This window comes from Vigna umbellata, chromosome 3, assembly GCF_029865625.1.
Source record: "Vigna umbellata cultivar VRB3 chromosome 3, Vumbellata_1.0, whole genome shotgun sequence".
NCBI lineage: Eukaryota > Viridiplantae > Streptophyta > Magnoliopsida > Fabales > Fabaceae > Vigna > Vigna umbellata.
This window is the reverse complement of record NC_142167.1, coordinates 26,146,189-26,171,672: the sequence shown is the minus strand read 5'-3', so window position 1 is coordinate 26,171,672 and position 25,484 is coordinate 26,146,189. Positions and strand designations below refer to the sequence as shown.

Sequence of the window (25,484 nt, the reverse complement as noted above, 5' to 3'; positions counted from 1 at the left end):
AGGGCTTTACAGCGACCTCACGTCAAAATGTAAATCACCTCTCTAACTCACTAATCTAACTATAGGCAATACAACAAACAAACAACCAGCAAGAACAATCCTCCTTTGTTGTCAACTCCTTTCTTCAACTTCTAGGGTTCTATCTTTCATTCTTTCATTGTTTTTCATCTAGTTTCACCATGTCTATGGTGAACTAAACCTTCATTGTTCTTGGGGAACCGATGTAATCCTTTGAAACTCTCATGTATTGAATTTGTTCTATATTTTATATGATTTCTTTCATTAATTGTTAGGGTTTTTCTTTTATACTCTATGCATGCTTTGTTTAACTCATTCAATTGCATGATCATTGATGTTATTTGTATGGACACATATAAGAATCTAGAACTGAAGAAATTTTCCCAAGAACAATATTGCCTAGACATAGGGATAGGAGGATTGGTTGCCTTTAAGCTTCTGTGCGAATGTAATGCATGAATAATTTTTAGGGAGACAAGACATTGTAAAGTAGTGATTAAGAGTAGGCTTTCTTCACCGAGACATCGGGTTTAAGGTAAATTAGAAAGAGACATTAACATTAATGAAGAAAAATGAATTGTTGAATACATGAGAGTGGATAGGATGAATCGGAAACCCCAACAACATAATCATTCATATTATACATCAACCATTTTTGCATCTTTCAAGTCCATTGATCAAAACTCTGCATTCATGTTTATTTTTCATAGTTCAACAACAATATTTTCGGTTACAAGTCTAAGATAATCAACAAATCACATAACTGTTTAGGCCGTGAGTCCTTTGGGAAAGGATACTTGGTCTTACCATTTTATTATTACTTGATACAATTCGGTACACTTGCCGAGGGTTAACAAGTTTTTGGCACCGTTGCCGGAGACTCGTGGTTTAACTATTCTATTTGTGTGATTATTGATTAACTTTGACTTGATTTTTATCTTTTTATCTTTTTGTTCTTTTTATCTTTTTGTTTATCTTTTTATCTTTTTATCTTTTTATCTTGTTATCTTTTTAGTTTATCTTTTCTATCTTTTTGTGCTAACAATTGTTTCTTGGGTTTTGTGTTCTTGTGTATGCAGGATACAATTCGGACTAGGAGCAAGAAAACTTTGGAGCCTCTTCTTGAAGGATTGGACGAAAGTAGAAGGAGAAGGAGAAATTGGATGATGCTCTTTGGCATACAGGACTGCAATGAAGACATCTATGGGTTTATCACCTTATCAGCTAGTCTATGGGAAAGCATGTCATTTGCCAGTGGATATGGAGCATAAAGCTTTGTGGGCTCTTAAATTTTTGAATTTTGATCCTTTTGAAACTCAGCACAAGCGCAGAAGGCAGATGCTGGAGCTTGAAGAAATGTGGTTGCATGCATATGATTCATCCAGGAATTACAAAGAAAAGGTAAAATTCTATCATGACAGGAAGTTGATAAAAAAAGTGTTTAATCCAGGGCAGCAGGTGCTATTGTTCAATTCACGATTGAAGCTTTTTCCTGGAAAGTTGAAGTCAAAATGGTCAGGACCATTCATAGTGAAAAGTGTACGTCCACATGGAGCAATTGAATTGGTTGATCCAGCTGCTAGTGATCCATAGAGAAGCTAGGTGGTGAATGGTCAACGTCTCAAGCATTATCTGGGAGGAGAAGTGGAGCGTTTGTCCACAGTGATGAAGTTGGTTGATCCTTGAGCTTATTGGGTCAGGCTCGTGACGTTAAAGAAGCGCTTACTAGGAGACATCCTAGTGTTCTAAACTCTTTTACTCATTTGTTTATGCTTTTAGAATAGGATGTGATGTACCTAGTGAGAAACTTTATCTGCTATGATGGTTTGCTTGTTATTTATGCATGATGAGTATTGCTTGATGATTCTTAGATATTGATTGATGTTGAGATTGTGCACTATATGCTGATATACAAGTGGTTGTTCACAAGCTATGTGAAAAGATGCATGATGTTGTGATTATGATTATGATGTTATGCAAGATGTGTATGTGGAATGATTGGATGAGCTTATATGTGAGGTTTTGAACTCCAGAGTTTTTGTGATTGAGTGTTATTACATTAAAAGCATGAGTGACTTTAACCTGGTTTCTATGATTGAATCACTTGCTTGTATGTGTCATATGATCCAGTTCATTTGTTGGTAACCCTTTATTAGCAAAATGCATGATTTTTGCCCAATAAAAGAGAGCATAATGTGTTCTATTCGTTGAACCCTTTAGCCTTGAACATGATAGAAAACCCTTTTTGAAAAGCTTTACCTTGAGTTGAGTTGAAAAATATCTTGTGGTATGGATAAATGTTCAAGTTTGGGGTTGTTGGGAAGTCTAGAAAGGGAATATGAAAGCATTGAGCTAAGCATGTGAAAAGCATTGACTGTGGTTAAATGAAAGACAAAGTTGATTCATGTCACATTGTGATAGTAGAGTGAATGAGTGACCTCTTATACACTTGTGTGTTTGAGTGAAACACTTTATCTGGTGAGGAAAGATTCCAGGAGCACATGATTACATCTATGCTTAGTTAATTGATCATTCATGAGAATAACATTTGTTGGATACTATGTGATTATGTGAACACCAAAGCATGGGTACATCTTGACTAAATTCTTTGTGATGAGCTGATTTGAGTAATTACTTGTCTTGAGAGAAAGAGTTTTGAATGTGGTGAACCATTGTATGGATTGGTGGAAAACTGAGTTACATCTTGTTTGCTTGAGGACAAACAAATTTATAAGTTTGGGGTTGTGATAATAGTTGAAAAACTGTTATTTTTATACTTAATTTTGACATCAAAAACAACCTTTATGACTTAGAAACTAGCTTGGAATCATGCTTTTGCTTATGTTTTAGAAATAAGAGAGTTGGATGGGTTTTATGCTTGGTTTTCCTTGTTTTTGCAGGAATTGAGATGAATTAGATAAAAGAAGTTGAAGTAGTAAAGAGCTGGACTCAAGAAAGGAAGTGAAAGTGCTTAAAAGAAGAGCCGCAGTCATCGCTGAGCGGCACTCTAAAGTCCCATAGTCACCGCTGAGGGCCAAAACTGCAGCTGAGCGTCAATTATGAAGACTCGCACTTTCTTCACCCCTTGGAGGAGGATTTTGGATGCTCAAGCTCTATTCTTCAACTTCTAGGGTTCTATCTTTCATTCTTTCATTGTTTTTCATCTAGTTTCACCATGTCTATGGTGAACTAAACCTTCATTGTTCTTGGGGAACCGATGTAATCCTTTGAAACTCTCATGTATTGAATTGATTCTTTAATTTATATGCTTTCTTTCATTAATTGTTAGGGTTTTTCTTCTATACTCTATGCATACTTTGTTTAACTCATTCAATTGTATGATCATTGATGTTATTTGTATGGACACATATAAGTACATCGAGAACTGAGGAAATTCTCCCAAGAGCAATATTACCTAGACATAGGGATAGGAGGATTGGTTGCCTTTAAGCTTCTGTGCGAATGTAATGCATGAATAATTGGTAGGGAGACAAGACATTGTAAAGTAGTGATTAGGAGTAGGCTTTCTTCACCGAGACATCGGGTTTAAGGTAAATTAGAAAGTGACATTAACATTAATGAAGGAAGATGAATTCTTGAATACATGAGAGTGGATAGGATGAATCGGAAACCCCAACAACATAATCATTCATATTATACATCAACCATTTTTGCATCTTTCAAGCCCATTGATCAAAACTCTGCATTCATGTTTATTTTTCCTAGTTCAACAACAATATTTTCGGTTACAAGTCTAAGATAATCAACAAATCACATAATTGTTTAGGCCGTGAGTCCTTTGGGAAACGATACTTGGTCTTACTATTTTATTATTACTTGATACGATTTGGTACACTTGCCAAGTGTTAACACTAGTCGTGCAAGGACGCTCGGTTGCCTTCTTCTGGGGAGTTGAACGTTGGAGGCCACGCAACCACGCCTGGTTGCCCTCTTCTGAGGCGTTGAGCGCCAGTTATCCCGTTGCACGCCTGGTTGCCCAATCAAGGGATGCTGAGCGCCAGTGACGTTGGCTTATGTGGTACTTCTGATCTATTTAAAGGCTTTAATGCACTAGGGTGGATATCTTTTGATGGCTGAAGCACAGAAACATTATTTTCTACCCTTTGGAGGAAGATTAGGCAAGCAAGAGCTTTCCTTTTCTCTTTCTAGGATTTCCATCTCATTTACATTCTTCCATTATAAGCCAAGGTTCTCCATGACAATGGAGAGCTAAATTCATTTGTTGTTGGTGAAAGATGTAACCTCTGAACTTCATGTAGTTGAACATGTTTTGATTATTTTATACTTCTTTCATTGAATGTTAGTGACTCTCTCCTATTCTTAATGCTTGTTATGTTTTTGGCGATTCATAGCTTGATGATTGGATTTCTTTGTTATTGGGAAATGCTTAGGAACCATGATCTAGAGGATTTCACCTAAAGAAAATATTATCTAGGGATAGAAATAGGATGTTTAGTTGTCTTAAGCTTCTTTTCTTAATGCAGAATTGGTTATTAGGGTTTCAAGGGATTGTTGTCTAATAATCAAGGCTAGGCTTTTTACGCCAAGGGATTAGGTTCTAAGTAATTTACTAAGTGACATTAGCATCTGTCAACACTCAATTTTGTCCGGGTTGAAAAAATGTGTTTTTATTGGTGTTTTTATTATTTTTCTTTTATTGTATTTTACCTGTTTGTTTTATTTTATTTTTTATGTATTTAGATTTTTGTTGTTAATTCAATTTCTATTTTTCTTATCTGCAATTTGTTTTAATAAAGTCAATTAATCAAAATAGTTAAAAAAAATTGAAATTGAAAAATAAAATTAAAATTAAAAATAAAATAAAAAATAAAATTGAAATAAAAAATATATAATAAGAAAATAAAAAACGTGGGGGAGGTGGTGTATGGGAGGCGTGTCTGGGGTGAGGGAGACCAGGTGGTTAGGAGGAATATTTCCAAGATTTTTGGAAAGAAAAAAGGGAGAAGGATTTTGGTGGATAAAGGGAGAGTTAGTGGGCACGGACGCGAGGGGGATGGGCAGAGACGATTTGGGCATTGGCAGAGGCGTTTGAGAGAAACGGATTTGGTTAGGGCATCAACACAAAAAAGGCAGAGAAGAAGGATTAGGGGGCAGAGAGATATTTTGGGTGGAGGGATCATAAAAAAGAAAAAAACTTTGCTTCAGGGGAAGCTGGAGGCGAGCTATCTGGGCATCATCACTGCCGGGACCAACTCCACTCCTTGCAGCCGTCGCTGGAGACACCAAGCAATAACAGAGGAGCTCCAAGAGGTAAGCAATTCCTTCACTAGTTCACACTATCATGTATAATGGAATAAGCATTGGAGATATATACTTGTTGCATTTTTATGCTTAATAATACTGTGTACGAATCTTTGCCATCGCCTCCTATAGTAACCTACGTTCTTACCGAATGTCATCATCCTACATTCCTCTGCTAAAGAAATCCCAGCAAGTCATAAATTAATTTCTCATAATCCCCAACGGGATACCACCTCCAGCATCATCATCTTCAACCGTAACCATCTTCAACACGGCTAACATTCATCGTCAACCCTAACAAACATAACCCGTGTCACTCCCTCTCACTTGCAATCAACCAAACTCAGAAACTCATAAACCAAAACAAAAACCCATTCTTCTCCTCTCTTTTTCTCCCATCCTCGGAACCCAATCATCCTTCCCCCCACTCACGACACAGTCATCATCAAAACCCCAAGACTGATGCCCAGAATAATACCAACGGGAGGGTAGTTGTTGGCGGTGAGTTTGGATTCCGAGTAGGAGAGTTGGACTCCACGGACGACGGGGAGGGAAAGGTAGTGGTAGAAGCAAAACGTGAGACCGGTGGCTCCGAACTCGACGGAGAAGGGCGGCCTTGGATGGGTGGCATCGGTCGGTGGAGGCGCTGGTGCGTGCGCGCTCAGGGGAGGCAAACCTCCTTGGGTTACCTTCTTCGAAGGAAGTCTTAGGTCTCTCTCGGCTTTCATTTTTTTTTTTTTTTTGGATTCAAGTGGAAGGGGAAAAGAAACCTAGGTCTTGGATGCTGTTGGTAGATTTCACTCGAACCCTAATGAGTTTCTGAACAAAAGGGCTCTGGGCCTAGCCCGTGTGCTCCCCTTTTGCCCTCCCGTTTCAACTATTGCTCCCATTCCACACCTCTGGTTTTACCTCATTCTTTGCTCTCATTGGATTTTACTATCTGCAATCTTATTTTATTTTCCTAATTATAATTTTTTATATATTATTATTGTCTTCGTGTGCTCTCTATTTTAACCCCACATCATTATGTCTTGTGCCTGTGTTTTGTGCTTTATTTATGTTTGCAGGTTCTAATTTTATCTGTTACATATTAATCACTACATATACATTCTTAATTGCTTACTGCACCTTTTTTACTTTTCTTTCATTGTACTAATTGTTTTATTGTTATTACGCTACTAATTTTATTTTCTATTTTAAACTTTTATCTTTATATATAAAAATCACAAAAAAATATAATAAACTGAATATATTTCTCTTTTATTATTTATTTTATGTTTTATACGTTATTTTTCTTTATGTGAATATCATTATTATATTATTTTATTTTAAATACATAGATAAATCTAATTTTTATTAAACCCAATGTAAATATAACTATTATTCTTATAATTTTATATAGCAAAATTACAAAAAAAAAAAAACGAAGGGCAAAATAGTGGTATGAGTACTCGTGCGATCGTCCGCATCAGCCTAGCACTCGATACTCTCAAGTCTTTCTAAAAATTAAATAATGGAAAAATTAAATAATGGTATAAGTACTCGTGCGATCGTCCGCATCAGCCTAGTACTTAATATCATTGATGTAAAAAATTAAATAATGGTATGAGTGTTCGTGCGATCGTCCGCATCAGCCTAGCACTCAATACTCTCAAGTCTCCCTACATAAGTAGATAATGGTATGAGTGCTCGTGTGATCGTTCGCATCGTCCTAGTGCTTAATATCGTTATTTCTCTTTTAAAATAAAATTTACAAAAAATACGTTTTAAAGGTTAAGCACACGTGAGACCGCTCGCGTCGTCCTTGTGCTAGAAACCTTCCCTTCTTCCTTATATAAAATTTACAAAAAAATATGTTTTAAAGGTTAAGCACACGTGAGACCGCTCGCGTCGTCCTTGTGCTAGAAACCTTCCCTTCTTCCTTATATAAAATTTACAAAAAATACGTTTTAAAGGTTAAGCACACGTGTGACCGCTCGCGTCGTCTTTGTGTTAAAAACCTTTTTCGTCCCTTTTTTACAATAAAATTACAAAAATACTTTTTGAGGGTTAAGCACAAGTGTGACCGCTCGCGTCGTCCTTGTGCTAAAAACCTTTTCTTCTTTCTTAAGTAAATTTACAAAAATATGTGTTAAAGGTCGAACACTCGTGAGATCATTCGCATCGTCCTAGTGTTCGATACCTTTCTCTCCTATTTACATAAATCTAAATAATGGTATGAGTGCTCGTGTGACCGTCCGCGTCGGCCTAGTGCTCTTTACCTTCTTTTCTCGAAAATATTAAAAACATAAAATCTTCAAAAATTAAAAACATCTGGCTTTTTCAAACAACAAACAGTCTTTCAATCCAGAACTACGTGATCCTTGATTCTCCATCAAAAGTGGAGATACGTAGGAGCAAGGCTAGACCTTGTCAGGTTCACTTTCCCAAAAATCTGAATTTATCCATAATCATTTTCCAAACAAATTTTCTAAACAATTTCTCAAACAAACTTTTGAGTTTCTAAAAGAACTACGTAACCCTGATTTCTCATATTGAATGAGAATACGTAGGAGCAAGGTCAATCCTTGTCGGGCCCAAAAAACTAAAAAATATATTTTGTTTATTTAGAATTTTATTTTAGGGGATAGTTAAACATTTTGAAAACCACGTCATATTCGTGCATGTAGTTAAAGGTACTGCCTTAGGGTAGGCGTTGTAGGGTGCTAACACCTTCCCTACGCGTAACCGACTCCCGAACCCAGAATATGGTTTTCGTGGACCGTGCTTTATCGTTTTGAGGTTTTTCCATAGTTTTCCATAATAAACTATGGTGGCGACTCCAAATCTCTTTTTAAAACCCGTTTCTTTTTGGATCGTCGTCCCGTCGCGATTCCGGTTGCGACAGCATCCAATGAAGAAGATGAGTTCTAATATGCATGAAAGTGAAGAAGGTAAAATCTAACCCCAACAACATCGTCATCTCATATATCATCTCAATATCATTCATTCATTCTTGTTTTAGCTTCAAAAAATCAATTTTACATTCAAGTTATTATGTTTACTTTTATTGCATTAAATTTCATTCAATGGAATCGTTCTTTAGTCTTAACTACTTAATTTATTATACGATTATTTGGTGTCACAAATCTCTTGGGAAACGATACTTGGTCTTATCATTTTATATTACTTGATAGATTTGGTACTCTTGCCAATGAATTAACCGTGAACTGTGTTGATGCCTTGGGAATTGAGGATAGGAACTAGGACTAGGGTAAGGAGAAGGCCATAGAGGAGCATAGTGGCCACACTGTGGGGGAGATTCATGTTGACACATGGGCTCAAGGCAACGGGTTGAACCTTTCGAAAATTCTTGGATATGATTGGGCTGCACATGAAGTCCGCGAGTACCCTACCTGATTTGGTCGATTGGACATACATCTTGAGGGAGGACATTGATGACGAAGTTGTGCACCTCTGGGTATGGAAGGGCAAAGAGCGGGTATGCCACGATCTGGAGAATTCGAAGCTAAACTTCTTTTTCGTATATTCCTTCTTCTTTCACTGACTTGTTCATATGTGTGTCATTCAAAAACTTTCAAGTAGGGTTCTGCGAGAGTTGAATGTTGCTCTCACTCAGCTTCATCCTAAGACATGGGCAGTCATGCTAGTGTTTGGGATATTGTGCAAGGCTTTATACATAACCCCTACCCGGACCATGTTCCTCCATCATTACTGTACTCATTTGATTGCCTAAAGGGGCTGAGTATTGATGGACAAATTTATGAACACCAAAATATGATGTCACAAACTTGTTTTTCAATCGGCAAGTATGACCGAATCGTTCAAGTAATAAACTTGGTAAGACCAAGTATCGTTCTTCCCAAAGGACTCACGGTCTAGTTTAGTTGTGTGGTTTCTTGATTAGCTAAGACTTAAAGACGAAATATTTAGATTTTTATATGCAAAAGATGAAAATTAAATATGTATGCATGAAGTTTTGATCAATGGCAAAAAGCAAAAGATAAACACTTTCAATGAAATATATGTATGAATATGTTGTTGGGGGTCAATTTCATCTTATCCACTCTCATATATTTTAGGAATTCAACATTCAAATCATCATTGTTAATGCCACTCTCTAAAGTACCTTTCAAGAAGGCTTCTCCCTAATCACGAGTTCATACAATTCCTAGCATTCCTAATGATCAGTTCATAAGAACAGGAGCTTAACGACAACCAATATCATATTGGGAGAAATTCCCCAGATCTAGACTTCCCCGTACGCGCCCGTATCGACAAAACCAATAATCATGCATCGAATGAGTTAAACAATGCAAGCATTACGCAAAGAGGAAAAACCCTAACTAATGATGAAAGAAAGCATAGGTCTTAAATAAAAGATGTAACAACAAATTCCATATATGAGAGCTTCAAAAGATTACATTGATTCCCCAACAAACATACAGAGTTTAGTTCACCATATTCATGGTGAACCTAGATGAATAACAATGAAAGAATGAAAGATAAAACCCTAAAAAGGTGAAGAGGAAGCCTCAGCATCCAAGATCCTCCTTCAAAGGGGTGGAAGAGAGAGTGTTTACTTCGTTCCAGCCAAAGATACAAACCCTAGGAAACCCTAAAGCTTATATATTATTCGTAAATTACAGAAAATTAGGTCCAAGCCCATTAAAGTGCCGCTCAGTGGTAAAATACCGCTCAGCGGTAAGTGCGTGTCACGTTTCTTCCCCTCAGCGGCCATTTTGCCCCTCAGCGGTCCTCCCGTGAGCTCCTGAGTGCCGCTCAGCGGTAAACTGCCGCTGAGCGGTGACTTCGGCTTCTCCTTTTGCACTTTTTGATGTCTTTTCTGATTCCATATCTCTCCTTCTTCACTTCTTTCACCAAATTCACCTTAAAACCTGCACAAAAACACTGAAATCAAGCATAAACCTGTCCAGCTCTCTTATTTCTGAAAATATGAAGAAAAGCATGATTTCAAGCTAGTTTCTAAGTATAAAAGTTGCTTTTAGTATCAATTTTAAGCATGAAAATAACAGTTTTTCAACTGTTATCAAGTATCCCTAATAAGGGAATCTGTTAGGAACCTCTTCCCGCTCTTTGCCCCTTCTTACGAGGGCTTTAAGGTAGGTTCTTCAAGATTTCTATCACGACCAAGGGTCATAAATTGTTCTCTAATGGGGATAGTGGGTAGAACTTTCCCTTATATTAGACCCGCAATTCCTCTCGGTTGAACCCTTGGGAAGAGACTATGATGACGCCCGAGGAATGTTCCAACCTTGGGATTTTGGAGAAGTGAATTGTTTCTGATGCCGCAATCTTTGTAGGGTTGTTTATGGCAAATGATCTTTCCCTATTCGGTTTGCTTTTGGCTAGTGTTTAACTTAGCCAAATATTTGTTTGTATTACATTTATAATGGCTTGCACCAACCTCAATAATCTCAACTTTTTCAAGATGCTCATGGGCAAGCACCCAATAAGGGCACGTGGTCCCAAGAGCACTCCTAATGCAGAAGAGGGCACTTCGACCAGGCTAGGAGAGGAAGGAGTGTTGATCGGTGCTATCGCTTAGGCGACAACCTCCCCTACCCCCATTCTCAATGTCTCTCCACTTACCACCATTTTTCTACTCCTGCTGATTGGTAGGATGACGCCAGACGGAAGAAAGGCAAGAGGAATCATGACAAATGGTCTACCTCCACCCGCAACCCTAAGCGCGATCGCCATATTGGAGAGACATCGACCTCACTCCCTGGTGACCTTTTTTTGTAACAACCTATAGATGGGAGATGAAGTCTCCTTCCATCTTAACTCCGATGAGAAAGACTTAGTAAAAGGCCCCTCAGAAGCCAACGCATTAGCCATTACAATGGAGATCAACTTGTTTGTTGTTGTTTTATGCCAGATGGTGACTCTTGACACTGAGTGGTCAGAGATAGTCTAACTGCAGAAGAACTTGGTAGACTCCCAAGTAGATGTTGCGACAACTCTTAAGGCTAATGGGGTCTTGAGGACCTAACTGAAAGGGATCAAGTCCGCTCACGCCTAGTGTACACAAAAAGGGAAGGACTCGGCCACAAGGGTTGCTAACTTGGTTGAAAATGAAAAGAAGTTTAGTGGTCCAGACCCACCAATTGCAACAACAGGTTGATGATCTCCTACTATCTTAATTGGTCGATCAAAAGACACTTGGGGATTGGGACAAGAAGTACAAGTCCTTGGCTATAGAGTTGGATGAAATTTACCAGCAAGTCATGCTGCAACACGATGCTGATTTCCAAAAAGCCTTGGACCAAATGGCCTACTTCTTCAACATTCCATTGGATGAAGGCAAGTTCGACGTCCAAATGGCCTTCCACAAAGGGAGGCTTATGCACGTTCGGGTTATCTCCGAGAATGAAGTTAGTGATGAAGATGTTACTGAAGGCGAAGTGCTTTTACATTCGACCGATCAGGAAGAAGTTGTCGAAGACACCCCTAACCCATCAGATTGTTAGGTTTAGTTTTTCATTTTCTTTTTTTAAGAGTTGGTTTTACTTATATTTTGATAGTTTCATGGGTCAGTTGGATACGATCGACATAGATAGGTTTCTTGTAAGTCGACCATTACCGGATTAATCTACATATTTGTTTAACTCTTTAAAGTAATATAAGTTCCACTTAAGTCCATACTCTTGTCTTTTCTAATTTATTATATTGTGTTCGCTACGATCGGTCTGAAGCAAAATATACCCTTTGAGCAATAGGTAGCGGCTCATGTAATCTTTACTTAACCAATTTTATCAGTGAGGGTTCAACAAAGGTTCTTTTGGAACTCATATCGATCGTATGTACTTGAATGGCAGAAGTTCTTTCAAAACTCTTCCTTAACCGATGAGTTGATTGGTGTAGTAGGGTTTCATTGAATGAACTCTTTCTTAACCAGTTTTAATAGTGAGTGTTCGGTAGGGGTTCGTTTAGAACCCTTCCTTAACCATTTCAAATGGTGAGCATTTAGTAGGGGTTTGTTTAGAAGTCTTCCTTAACCAATCATACGGGCTTGAGGATCATAGGTTTTTTTAGAACTCTTAACCAAGGGATGAAATTGTGTCATAGGGGTTCATTAAATGAACTCTTCCTTTATCGACCGATGATATCTACTTCGTACTATAAGAAAAACGAGGACAAGTACTTGTAGTGAAACTCCTAATTTTATTAATTCGGTCGCCTTATTAAAACCTCTTCGGTCAAAACTCTCCTTAAGGAAAATTACGATGGTAGGAAAATGTACTTTGGTAATTACATTTGCACTAGCTGAAATAAAACTTAAGGTGTGTGGCCTTTTAAGTGTTGGGTATGGGCTTCCCGTCCAAGTGTTTCAAGCGTTATGCCCCGTTGCCTAAAATCTCTAATACTCTGAATGGTGCTTCTTAGTTTGGAGCTAGCTTACCATGTGTCGACTTCTTTTGGGCATCGTTAGTCTTTTTTCACACTAAGTCCTATCTAGTGAAGCTTCGCCTTTTGACCTTGTAATTATAATGTCGTGCTACCATTCACTTGCATGCCTCTACCTGCACCGTCGCCTTTTTACTATGTTCGGTCGTAGTGTATAGCTCTATTTTTAGCTGGTTGATAACGGTTGAAAATACCGTTATCTATGACATAATTTTGATATTAAACGCACCCTTTTTTACTTAGAAGCTTGCTTGAACTCATGTTTTTGCTTTAGTTTTGTGAATAAGTGAGTAGAGGTTATACTTTATGATTTTATCACTAAATTCCCTTTATTTTGTAGCTAATAATGTGCTTGGAAGAATCTCCAACAATACATAGAGTTGTATAGAGTTGAATCAGCCAACCAAAAAAAAAACAAGCAAAACAGAAAAAAAAAGTGAGTTTTGGAGTGCTACCGCCAGGCTTGAGCGCCCTTGAGCGCCAGTTTTCTTCCTGCACCACTCTTGGGTGCCCTTCCAAGGGCGCTGAGCGCCAGTTTTGACCCGTACCATGCCTGGGCGCCCCATTTAGGGCGCTAAGCGCCAGCTAAGTGGGCTTGGACTTGCTTTCTGTTATTTTTATGTTCTATTTAAGGACTTGGACGTCCTAGGGATTGTATCTTTGATGGCTTAAGCACAGAAACACACTTTTCACCCCTTGGGGGTAGATTTTGGAGATGTGACAGCTCTCATTTTCTTTGAGGGTAGATTTGGGGATGTGACAGCTCTCCTCTTCTCTTTCTAGGGTTTTTCTATCTCTTTCATTCTTTCATTGTTCATCTAGTTTCTCCATGATGATGGAACTAAACCTTCTTTGTTGTTGGGGAAAGATGTAACCTCTTGAATTCTCATGTATTTTGAATTGATGGGCATTACCCAAGGCCAAAAGCCCTCGGAAACAGTTAGAAACCATCGGTACAAGGTAATTATAGACGCCTTATCGACGACCAAAATACCCTTGATAAATCCCTTGTCACTAACATTTACCAAGGGCTTCCGCCCTTCGGTAATTATTGAAGGGCAAAAACCTTCGGTAAGAACCAGGCAGAATTAAGTGATATTTGTATTTGTTATGCAACCACACAAACCTGCATAACATGTTCACATCACAGACAAACCTATATAACAATTTCAAACCACAGACAAACCTCCATAATATACATTCCAAAGTCATCCAATCATTAATAGAGTAAACAACAATATAATAACATCATTTGTATTGTTAAAATTTAAGAACTTGTATTTGTAAATGAAACATTAAACATAAAAGATAAAACAATTGTTCATCTAGAAAATGTAATGTAAGAGAATCATAATGTAAGATAAAAAATGTTCTAACGACTATGTTCTATAACAAAATAAAACTAATAATCTACATAGTCATCATCAAAATGATCTTCATCATCTTGTTGCTCTATAGATGGCTGGACTGGTGTGGGTTGGACTGGTGTGGGCTGGACTGATATGGGTGATAATAGCATATTTTACCATGATTTCAGTGTCGAATTGAGAGAAAATATCAACTCTTTCTTAGCTTTTTACCTTCTAATTGAGGTTAGGTTAAATTTAATTAAAAAATTAAATTTACATTTATATTTAATATAATTTATATTATATTATATATATTTTTTCTAATTTTATTTTAAAAATGTATAAAATATATTTTTTTAAATTTTTGCGGATATCCACGGATATCCGATAGTTTTAAAATTTCCACGGGTATTTTTTATGCAAGTTCCTATGCGGGTAGCGAGCGGATTGAATTTCGGTTTTGTGGGTTGGGTTGTGGGAAAAACACTATTTGTGCCCAACCCTACCCGTTAACATCCCTATATAGGATCACATCATTAGGAGATATACAACTTTGTTGCAAATTTATTGTGTTTGTTTCCTTTATTTCAATCTTATGCCTATACGTGATACAACATAGTTTGATTTATATTTTTCAACATCAATTTTTTGTTTTTTGTGTTAGAGACATATATGTCTTGTGAAACTTATCTTAACTACTAACTTTATTATACTTTTTCTCCAAGATAATTATATCAAATATGACATCTTTTAAGGAAACAAAATCGTCAATGATTTTATTTATAATACATATATGGTGACATTTAATGTTTTTAATCATTTTAGTGTGTGTTGAAGTGGGTGAAAGGGCTGAAGGAATGATTGATACAGTTGGTGGTTCAATTGACCATGAAAGAGCTATAGGATCAACATCATTTGGAGGTATGCAACTTTGTTACCTATTTATTGTGTTTATTACATTCCATTCACTCTTGTGCTTTTATATATATATATATATATATATATATATATATATATATATATTGTTTTTTTTTGTGTGATATTGTATACTTTGATTTTTATTTGTGTTTAAGACATATATCAAGTGATATTTACCTTTCTCCTTTATTCTTTTCTAAAAGATAAACTTATCAAATATGAATATATTTTAAAAAAGAAAACATAAAAAAAAATTCAGTCAAGTTTATATACAATGTATAAACATATATTTTGATATTTAATGCTTTTAATCATCTTATATTGTGTTGAGGTGGTGAAAGAAATGAAGAAATGAGTAATATTGTAAGTGATTCAATTAATCATGAAAGAGTTATAGATTAGGAATAACGATAGGTCGAGTCAAACATGAGTCGGGTCAGACATGGATAGTGTCTACTCATTACTTGATCCACAATAAAAATATCTAACTTGTCAGTTATTCTGATACTCATTGATTATTCGTTTAAAATGTTTTTTAAAACCCACATATATATGAAGATACGACATATATTTAAAAAAAATATTTTATAACTTTTTAAAATAATATCTAAAAAATTACAAAATATATATATATATATATATATAATATAAATTAAATTTTAATTTTAATTAAATTTAACTAATAAAATATAAATTTAATTTAATTTAAATCAAATTTAACTTAATAAAATATAAATTAAATTTAAACTTTTTTGGTAATCAGATACATCCTCGTATCTAACCAATTTACAAATTGATATTAAAATATTTTTTATCCATAATAAATATCTGTACCAACTATTATAAGACCCATGAAAAATATTTACCTTAATAGTAATAATTTTATTACCAGTAGTAATAAATTTCTTTGTGAATGGAAAATATAATAAGTTTATAAAATGTGGAAAGATTAATAAGAAATTTTGGTAGCTTAATTTGTAAGACTCATGAAAAATATTTATAATAGTAAAATTTTAGCATTTTATTAGTAATAATAATTTTAATGGATAGAAAAATGAAAATTTTGGATATAAAATTATAGTAATTTAAAGGAGAGGTTCAAATTTTGATAACTTATTTAGGATTTTTTTTTAAGAAAATTGAATAGTAAAAAGTGAATAGTGAATAGTAAAAAGTGAATAGTGAATAGTAAAAAAAAAGATAAGAATTTCTTAGCATGGAAGGAATTAGAATAAGAATTCCTTAGCATGGAAGAAATTAGGATCAGATTTAATCAAGTGGATGATTAAAATATTATTTTTAAATAATATTAAAAAAATAAATAATATTAAAAAAATTAATGAATAGTAATTTTTTTTACCTATAAATAGCCATGGGAGGGAAGGGTATTCTACATCAAGAAAAGAGGAATCAAGTGAGAGCTTGAGAAATAGAGAAGAAAGAGTTAGGGAGAAATTTTTAGTTGTAAGAAGAGTAGAGGTTCTGAAGAGTTTTCAGGGAAACAAATTCGGAGCAAGAGATTAAGTCTGGAATAGAGGTAGGGGAGCTAACCTTTCTATGCTTTTATATTTTGATTTAGTATTGTTTTATTACTATTCATGTCTTGAAATTATGTGTGAATACTGTTAATGCTTATTGTATATCTATCTATGTTGAAATTCGGTGTAAACATTGTTGTTTTGAATCTGTAAATAAGAAATTTGTTAAAAACTAGTTGAGGAACACTTTGGCTGAGGAAAGACTTGGTACTTAAGTTGTCCATTGTGACGCACCTCTCTTTCCTGGAAGTCTATTCGATAAGTTTTTAACTTAAATCCTATTGAACAGATTTTGTACTGTTAAATTATTGTGTAATATATCTTGTTAGAATGGAAATGTCTGGTGAATTCATGTTATTGTGGTAGATATGGAATTATGAATTATAATTGTGATGATTGTATTTTATTATATTGTAATTGAATTTATGCATCTGAACATGATTGTGAATTATAATGATGTGATTTATGTGGAAAGTATGTGAATGTATGAGATATGTTAGATTCACTATGATAATATGATGGTATATGGTTATTCATGTCTTGGGTTAAGTTTCAAAGTGACAGTATGATTCATGAACGTAATTCCATGATCCTCAAGGAGAGGATACATGGTGGTGATGTGGGGGTGTATAGAATGATTACATGGTAGCTCAGTTTTGGGGGTCATCCTGAAACTCCAGTGGTCTTTCTTCACATGTAGAGAGGATTGAACCATGTGGTGAGGAGTAGCAGGAGGTCCTAGTCTTGGGTGTTTCCATATGATCCAAGGTGAGTGATGACGGATTAACCTCGTGACTGTTGTAGGGCGGTAGTGCCCAAGTTTCATAAGGCGGTAGTGTCGGGCGGTAGTGCCCAAGTTTCATAAAGCCACCACGAGTGCAAGACCCGCCATAGCTCGGTAATCATTCTAGTCCGGATGAGTCGGGTTATAAAGTAACAAGTCTTGTGATGTCATTTTACCATGTGTATCAAAGTAATGGATGAGTATGTATGATGTGATTGTTGTATGATGGTATGAGTATGTATGACATAATTATTATATGAGGTTTGCATGCATGTTTCATAAATGATTGGTTGCATGTTAGCTCACCCTACTTGTTTGTGTTTGTGTTTGGGTATGTGCGATGATCGTATAATTCGTTATACAGGAGCAGATGACAAGGAGGATACGTTGGAAACAGTACTTGATGGGGAAGACAATGTTGCAGCTTAGATTCGCTAGCTTTTATTAGTTAGCTTTGATGAACTTTTGTACGTTTAAAGCTTTAAATTCTATAAGGAGAAACCCTAATACTCTAAGTTTTCAATTCCATGTTATTCTAAGGATGATTTTAATCCTTAAATTACTCTTGACTGCTTTCCTATATTAATAAATGATGACGTCTTTATTATATATGCTTTATATATATATATTTTGGGACGTGACAACTATCCACAAATTTTATATTACGACTACTTAGGAGATATCAACTTATTTACATATTTATTGTGTTTATTTTATTTTGTTCACTTTTCCTGTTGGTACATTTTATCTATTATCAATCTGGGTATTGAACTTTTTGTTAATATATGATTTTATATTTAAGATGTATGTAAGAAAGTGTATTTCTAACCTTACAAGATAAAATTAAATTTATAATTTACCTTAGAGGAAGTTATCAAACATAAGTTGCCATCCATTTTCCACTTTATCAATTTTTTGTTAGAGACATATATTTCTCGTGAAAGTCATTTTAAATACAAGTTTTATTATTATTATTTTTTAATTTAGCGAAATTCATTTCTTATTTTCTTTTTGCTACATTTCTTGTTGCATTGAAGTTGTTGAATGTGGTCTAGAAACGACTGGTGGTGCAGTTAACCCTGAAAATAATACATCATTAACCGCTTTAGAAGGTATGCATTCTAGTTACCATTCCATTTTATTCTCTTTTTCCTATTTTCAAACAAGTGATTTTCTAATTTCTTTCTTTCCACCAGTAAAAGCAAATGTGTTTATTTTTTATGAGAACAAAAGACAGCATATGCACATGTGATTATCTTTTTTAACAGAACGTAATAAAATTATTATTATTATTATCATCATCATTATAATCATAAAAATAAATATAAAAACTTTTATAATATTTTTAAAAATAGTTTTTTGTTTACTTTATAAGTAATTTTTTTTATTACAAAAGATTACTTTAGTTTAAAAAAATAGTTTTAAAAAAATTGTCAAATAGAAAAAAAATAATTAAATTCGAAAAACAATAATTACTTAAAAGTAAAATTAATAAAACAATTAATTTACTTTAGAAAAACAGATAAAATTAAATAAAATGTGTGTAATATAGATTTCTAAACTTTCCTTGATTTTATCTATACCATTAGATTCAACTTTTTTTATACACAGTTTTTGTTTTTCAAGTTATATCCTTTTAATAGCTATTTTTTAAATTCAAATAATTATTTTTCAATTTTAAAACTTTAGTAATTAATTTTTTAATACAAATAAGTATTCATAATTAAAAAAACCATTTACACAATATAAAAATTATTAAAACTATTTTATAATTTATTAATATTTTTTATTTCAAAATTTAAGAATTATTTTATAATTTAATAAAAAAATTGCTACAGTAAAAAAAGTGAATACACATAGCTAGACTAAAATTACTAAAATTAATTAGTAAATAACTAAAACCTATAAGTAAAACTATATTGACTAAAACTATAAATTTAATAATTTTGATGAAATATTTTCTCTTTCAACAATTATTTTGATGCAATATATTATAAATAGATTGAAAAACTAATTTCCTTTTGAAACTCATTATTTAAATACTTTAAAGACCTATATGATCTAACTTTTAATTACTTAATCGATAGCGTATATATTATTATTTTTATCTCTTTAGCATATTAAATCGTTCAAATAGTATTTAGGAGTCTGAATATCATTTTGCATGAAATTTGTATATATTTAATTAACCGTGTATATTTAGTGATTCAGATTATAAATATAAACATGGATTGATTTAGATATGGTAAGAAATGAAATTAAATTGAAAACATACAAAGCTACTAAATTAAAGTTAAGTTAATCGAGCAAGACAAAACTTCAATGGGTTGAATGTCATAAATTAAACTAAATGCAATAGTTTACATAATATATTTCTAAAATAATTCAACCATTCACACCATAAATTCACAAGTCATAATTTATTAGAGACAAGTTCTATGTGAAAATACTAATCTCTTAGTTATTTTAATACAAGATTTTGCATTAAGAAAATGTTTTTAGCATGATTAACATATTATAATATATGTCTAGAACCAAACCTCTAAATAAATTATGCACATGAAGAATAATGAAAGAACATAAGAGTCATAAAAGAAATATATATTGCAAATATAAGATTATATAAAGTTGAGTTACATTACATCCAACCTCAACGAGGAAGTTAGATACTCTTACACATTTGAAGTCTAAAAATGGTATAAGAAAGTGGAATGTATGAAGATCAACGAAGTTCTTATGCTTTGGATGAGCCTATACCCTTCTCTAATCCTTTGGATAAGTTCCCTCTTTGGAAACTACACAAACTCATCCAAGAGTTGACTTTTAAACAACTCCCAAAAAACAACTTCATACTAGGAGAGCATAACTTTCCGTTGAACGAGAAGTTGCTTTTTGTGTCAGAACTACTAGTCTCTACTCATTGGGTAAATAGTCTTCTTGCTGGGGAAGCAAGTTATTGTCTTGCTAGAAAAAGAGGAGATTTGTTAGGCGAGTGATGTCCTAGCTAAGTGAAAGGGTCATAAAAAGTCATTTTTCATATTCTTCAATCAATCTTCTACTTTTCTACCAAATAATTAAACAAAAAGGTATATTTATCTTAAAAGAAAAATTTTAAATCTTTCCATGAAAATAACACAAAATGCATGATACAAAAACAAATAAAAAGTTATAACAAGGATAGAAATAAGTAATTAAGACAATTATAAACTATATCACTAGTGTAAGGAAGAGATACGAGTTGTTTTTGACAATCAATAACGATTCTACAACCATGACATATTAAGACGAGGTAAAAAAGAGAAATTTTTTTACCTCAATTATAAATCGAAACAAAAAGACTTTATGTGTATATTCAACACAAGGAAGATTAATCTCATTCATAGTTTTTCACTATATTCAACAATAACAAAAAAAAATACTTATAAATTAAATAAAAACTATACTATATGAAGTATACTGATCGGAATTGATTGTCATTAAGCAGATACTAATAGGTCAGATTGTCTTATGCTCTACAAATATATGACATTAATGATTAATTATTGGGTTTGCTTACCTAAAATAATATATTGCACTAATTGTTAATCAATGGACGTGGCTGTCAGAAGCCTTATAAGTACACAATTGATGTCCAGGTACAAGGATCCTTTTCTATCCTAATAAAATACAGACCTTTTTATGAAACATATCTGACTTGAGCGTCGGAGTTTCTTCTGCAGTTCAACAACCCATTGGAATGGATCGCGTTCTCGGAGAGGATTGAAGATCAAAAGAGAGCATAGCAAGGAAGGACAACCGACCCTCGGACCAATTCAACCGAAACAAAAACTATATGCAATAAAATTATAAAAAAATATATTTAGTTTTATAATTATAATAATAATTTTAATATCTTTTGTCGTCATAAAAAAAACACATTTACACATGTTTCCACTAATTTAAAAAATTGTTTGATGACAGTTTGTACTTTAAAGATTTATTTGTAAATTTTTTTTCCTCTATTTAAATACATCAACACTCTTAAATGAACTAAACTTTACCAAAAACAATGAAACAGATTTTGAAGTAGAGTATGGCGATGGTGTTTTGACTACATTGCAAAGTAGCTTAGAAGAGTTTATATCCGATCTAACAAGTGAAAGAGAGGACATTTAGCGACAATTACAATGGCTGAAGTTACATGGTAAGAAGCGCAAGAGAGATGTTGATGATTGGTTGGACAAACTACAACACATGAAACAAAAAGTTATCGATACAAAAAACTCACTGAATCAATTTGGGTGCACTAACTTCTATGCATCAGAAGGACAGATGTATTTAGCTGAAATACTACAATTGTCTCAAGAAATGCAAGAACATAGGGAACAAAAACCTATGGTGTTGTCAAATGAATTTGTTGGTAGGAAATTTGTGGAAAATGTTAAGACTATATGGAAGCTTCTATGACATGATCAAGTTTTCATCATTGGCATATATGGAATGGGGGAGTGGGAAAAACATTTCTAACAACTTATATGCAAAGTGAGATAAACAGGAAAAAAGCTTTCAAGGATGTCTTATGGGTTACTGTGTCTTACGATTTCACCATTTTCATATTGCAGTAGCAAATTGCAGAAAAAAATAAACGTAAAGCTTTATGGAAATGATGAAAGGAATCGAGCAACAATTTTGGAGTCAGAATTAGAAAAAAGAGAAAACATAGTAATTATTTTGGATGATGTTTGGAAATATATTGATCTAGAAAAGGTGGGAATTGCTCTTAGAGTAAATGGAATTAAATTGATCATGACAAGTCGTTTAAGACATGTTTGCCAACAAATGAATTGCCTGCTAATTAATATGATATGAGTGACACCTTTACATTGTTATTATGATAATGATGATGATATTTATTATGAGGTAGAGTTTTATTTTGGTTTTGATGATGATGATGTTGATGATGTTGATCTTAATAATGAAGATCTTGATGATGATTGGAAGTTATTTTTGCTAAAACTTGGACACAGTGGGACACCTTCAACACTTTCCCCTCAGGTGCATGACATTGCAAGATCTATTGTAAGAAAATGTGGTGGTTTACCACTTGGAATCAGTGTGATGGCTCGAATCATGAAAGGAAAAACTAACCTACATTGGTGGAAATATGTCCTGAATAAACTTGACAAATTGGAAATGGGAGTAAAGATGCATGAAGTCCTAACTATACTCAGAAGTAGCTATGATAACTTAACTGAAAAGGATGTGAAAAAATGTTTTTTGTATATAGCATTGCTACCTAATTTTTTGGAAAGAAAATATTTCATTCTGAAGCTTGTCGATTGGGGACTGTTAAATGGAAGTATGAGTTTGGAGGAAATATTTGAGGAGGGAAATGTCATAATAGATGAACTCATTGACCATTCTTTATTGTTGGAGCATGTTTCAGGTCTAAGAATGCAAGATCTGATGAGGAAAATGGCCTGGAATATCTTCAAGGAGAATGGCAATAACATGATGGTAAAATGTAATGAAAATATGGAAAAGATATCACACATACAGGAATGGACAATTGATTTGGAAGTAGTCTCTCTTACTAAAAACAAGACAAAAGAAATTCCAGAGGATACATCTCCTAGTTGTTCATGCTTGTCCATCTTGCTTTTATTTCACAATTCCATTAGAGATATTCCAGAATGTTTTTTTGAACACATGAATGCTCTAATTTATCAAAAAAATCGTAACTTAACACATTTGCCTCATTCATTGTATAATTTGAGGTCTCTCACTTCTTTAATGCTCAATGAATGTTCAAAGTTGAAATATATACCTCCACTGGGAGAACTACAATCATTGCTAAGATTGGAAATTTCAGGTTGTTCCATCGAAGTACCACTAGAAGGTTCGGAAAAGTTGATAAACTTGAAATGGTTAGACCTGTCCAACCATGTTAATTTGGAGTTGGTACCAGAAAGTTTTCTTTCCAAATTGATCAATATTCAGTATCTGGACCTCTGTGGTTGCTCAGGTGTAAAAATAGAAGATATAAAAGGAATGACTATGCTTGAATGTTTTGCAGGAACATTTATTGATCAGAATAACCTCAACCGTTATGCACAAGAAACCCTTGCTAGTTCTTGTGGACCTCAAACTTATTTTATCCATTGAGGATCGGAATCACAAAGGGCACTGGGAACCCTTTTGGTACCGAGAGCCTCTTTCCAAATTTAAGTTTCGAACTATGTGCATAAAAAATTGTGATGAAAAATTGTCCTATATCCTCCCCAGAGACCTTGCAAATTTATTTGTACGAGACAATGGTCAATGGGTATGTTTATGTCCTTTGTCATCTGGTCCTTCTCCTTTGAAAGAAATTGACATTCACCTTTGCACAAAACTGAAGAATTTGTTCTGCTTATCTTGTTCCTTATGTTCTAATATCCAAAGCCTTCAATCTTTGAGGCTTTCTCATTTGGAAAGTTTAACTGCCATTTGCAAGGAAGATATTGCTAATTTAATACAAGCATGGCCTCCGGAAAGCATGTTCACTCATCTCAAAGACCTTTATATCAGCAAATGCCATGGAATAAAGACGTTGCTGACATTAAGCTTAGTGCCACAACTTCAAAACCTGGAGTCTATGGATGTATCATTTTGCAATTCAATGGAACAGCAGTCACTTATGATGATGATGATGATGATAGTATCAAAATCACACTCCCTAAGTTGACCGTTTTGGTCTTACGAGGTTTACCACAATTAAACACAGTGTGCAAAGAAATTTTAGTCTGTAAATCTGGGTTTGAATTGGACATCACTGATAGTCCCAATTTATGTGAACCTAGAATAGAATATGTGGCTCTGTGATTGATCGTATTGATTCATATAATGATATGCTTAGTCTATGTATTCATTATTCTTGAAAAGACAAAACAAAATCATTTTACTTTTTAACAAACTGGAATGACTTTTATTGACACCAGTCCTAACAGGTTTGTGGAAAAATATATATCTGGATATCAGACAAAAGAATGATGATGCCTTTACAAAATCTAGTAGTTCTTTACGAAATATATATGTATATATACACACACTAGTATACTTTTGATCATCTCAAGTGTTATACCGCATTGTAAAACATTTCTCGTTGCACACAACTAAGCGTCTCCATCATAATACCGGAAATAATACTATCGCTCAATTAATAAAAGAAAAAACAACTAATATAAAGGAAAAGGCATGTATGTGAAGGATATTCAAAGGAAAAATCTTTTCACAGTTGATTTTTGGCAATTACGAGAAATTGAAGTATGAAGTTTGAAGTTCTAGAGATAAAGATGATTAATAATTTATTTAGCTTTTTATTTCTTTTCCATAATAATAGTTCTTAAATATTTTTTAAGAATTTTCTTTCTATATATAGTATAGTTGGTATAATTATAAGAAATTAATGCAAAAGTACTTAAATCGAAAAGAAACGAGGAATGACAACATGAGTTGGTAGGTAACGTTTTGGCGTGTTTCACATTTAATTTGTAAAAAGTGGGTCGGTCTAACTTGTCCCGGATAAGTAATTAATTTTTTAAAATTTTCTTCCTTAGTTATACATTGTAAAATACTAGGTGCAAAATTTTAATAGCCTAATCTTTATTTAATTAAATTAGAAAAAATAATAAATTTTATAAGTCTATTTCTTAAAATAAATAATATTCATAATTTTATAATTTTTAACTTTTAAGTACAAGCCTATTAAAAATTTTCATAGCAAATGTGTATAATTAAAATAATAACGGAACTAAATTCTAAGTAATTAAAGTTGCCCAACGGAACTAAAAACTAGTGAAAGACCCTCCCGAAAACAAACTTAATTAATGATAAATCTATACAATACTCATATCACTATACACATAAAAGCTATAAACACATTTTGGAACAATTCTATACAATGTGGGCTTTGCAAGACAGTCTCTCCTGCCAATCATTGGCCCACGTGAGGCAGACCTAAGCGGGCCATTAGGTCAAAATACTCAGTCTACCCGTACTTTTTCTTGCAGCCCTATTGATGGAATGAGTTTATTTATTATCCTTAACATTGGTTGCACTCCTAATTCTTCTTTTTGTTTTGTTTGAATACTTTTTTATATTTGTGAACACAATTACTCTAATGTTGTAAAATTCCAATGGTGT

The 25,484-nt window shown here is 33.7% G+C and overlaps 1 pseudogene; it reads left to right on the top strand.

The window, feature by feature from the left end:
• The first annotated feature begins 14,938 nt into the window (after nucleotides 1-14,938).
• LOC148202119 (putative disease resistance protein At4g10780) lies at nucleotides 14,939-24,164 on the top strand (annotated as a pseudogene).
• Nucleotides 24,165-25,484: the final 1,320 nt, after the last annotated feature.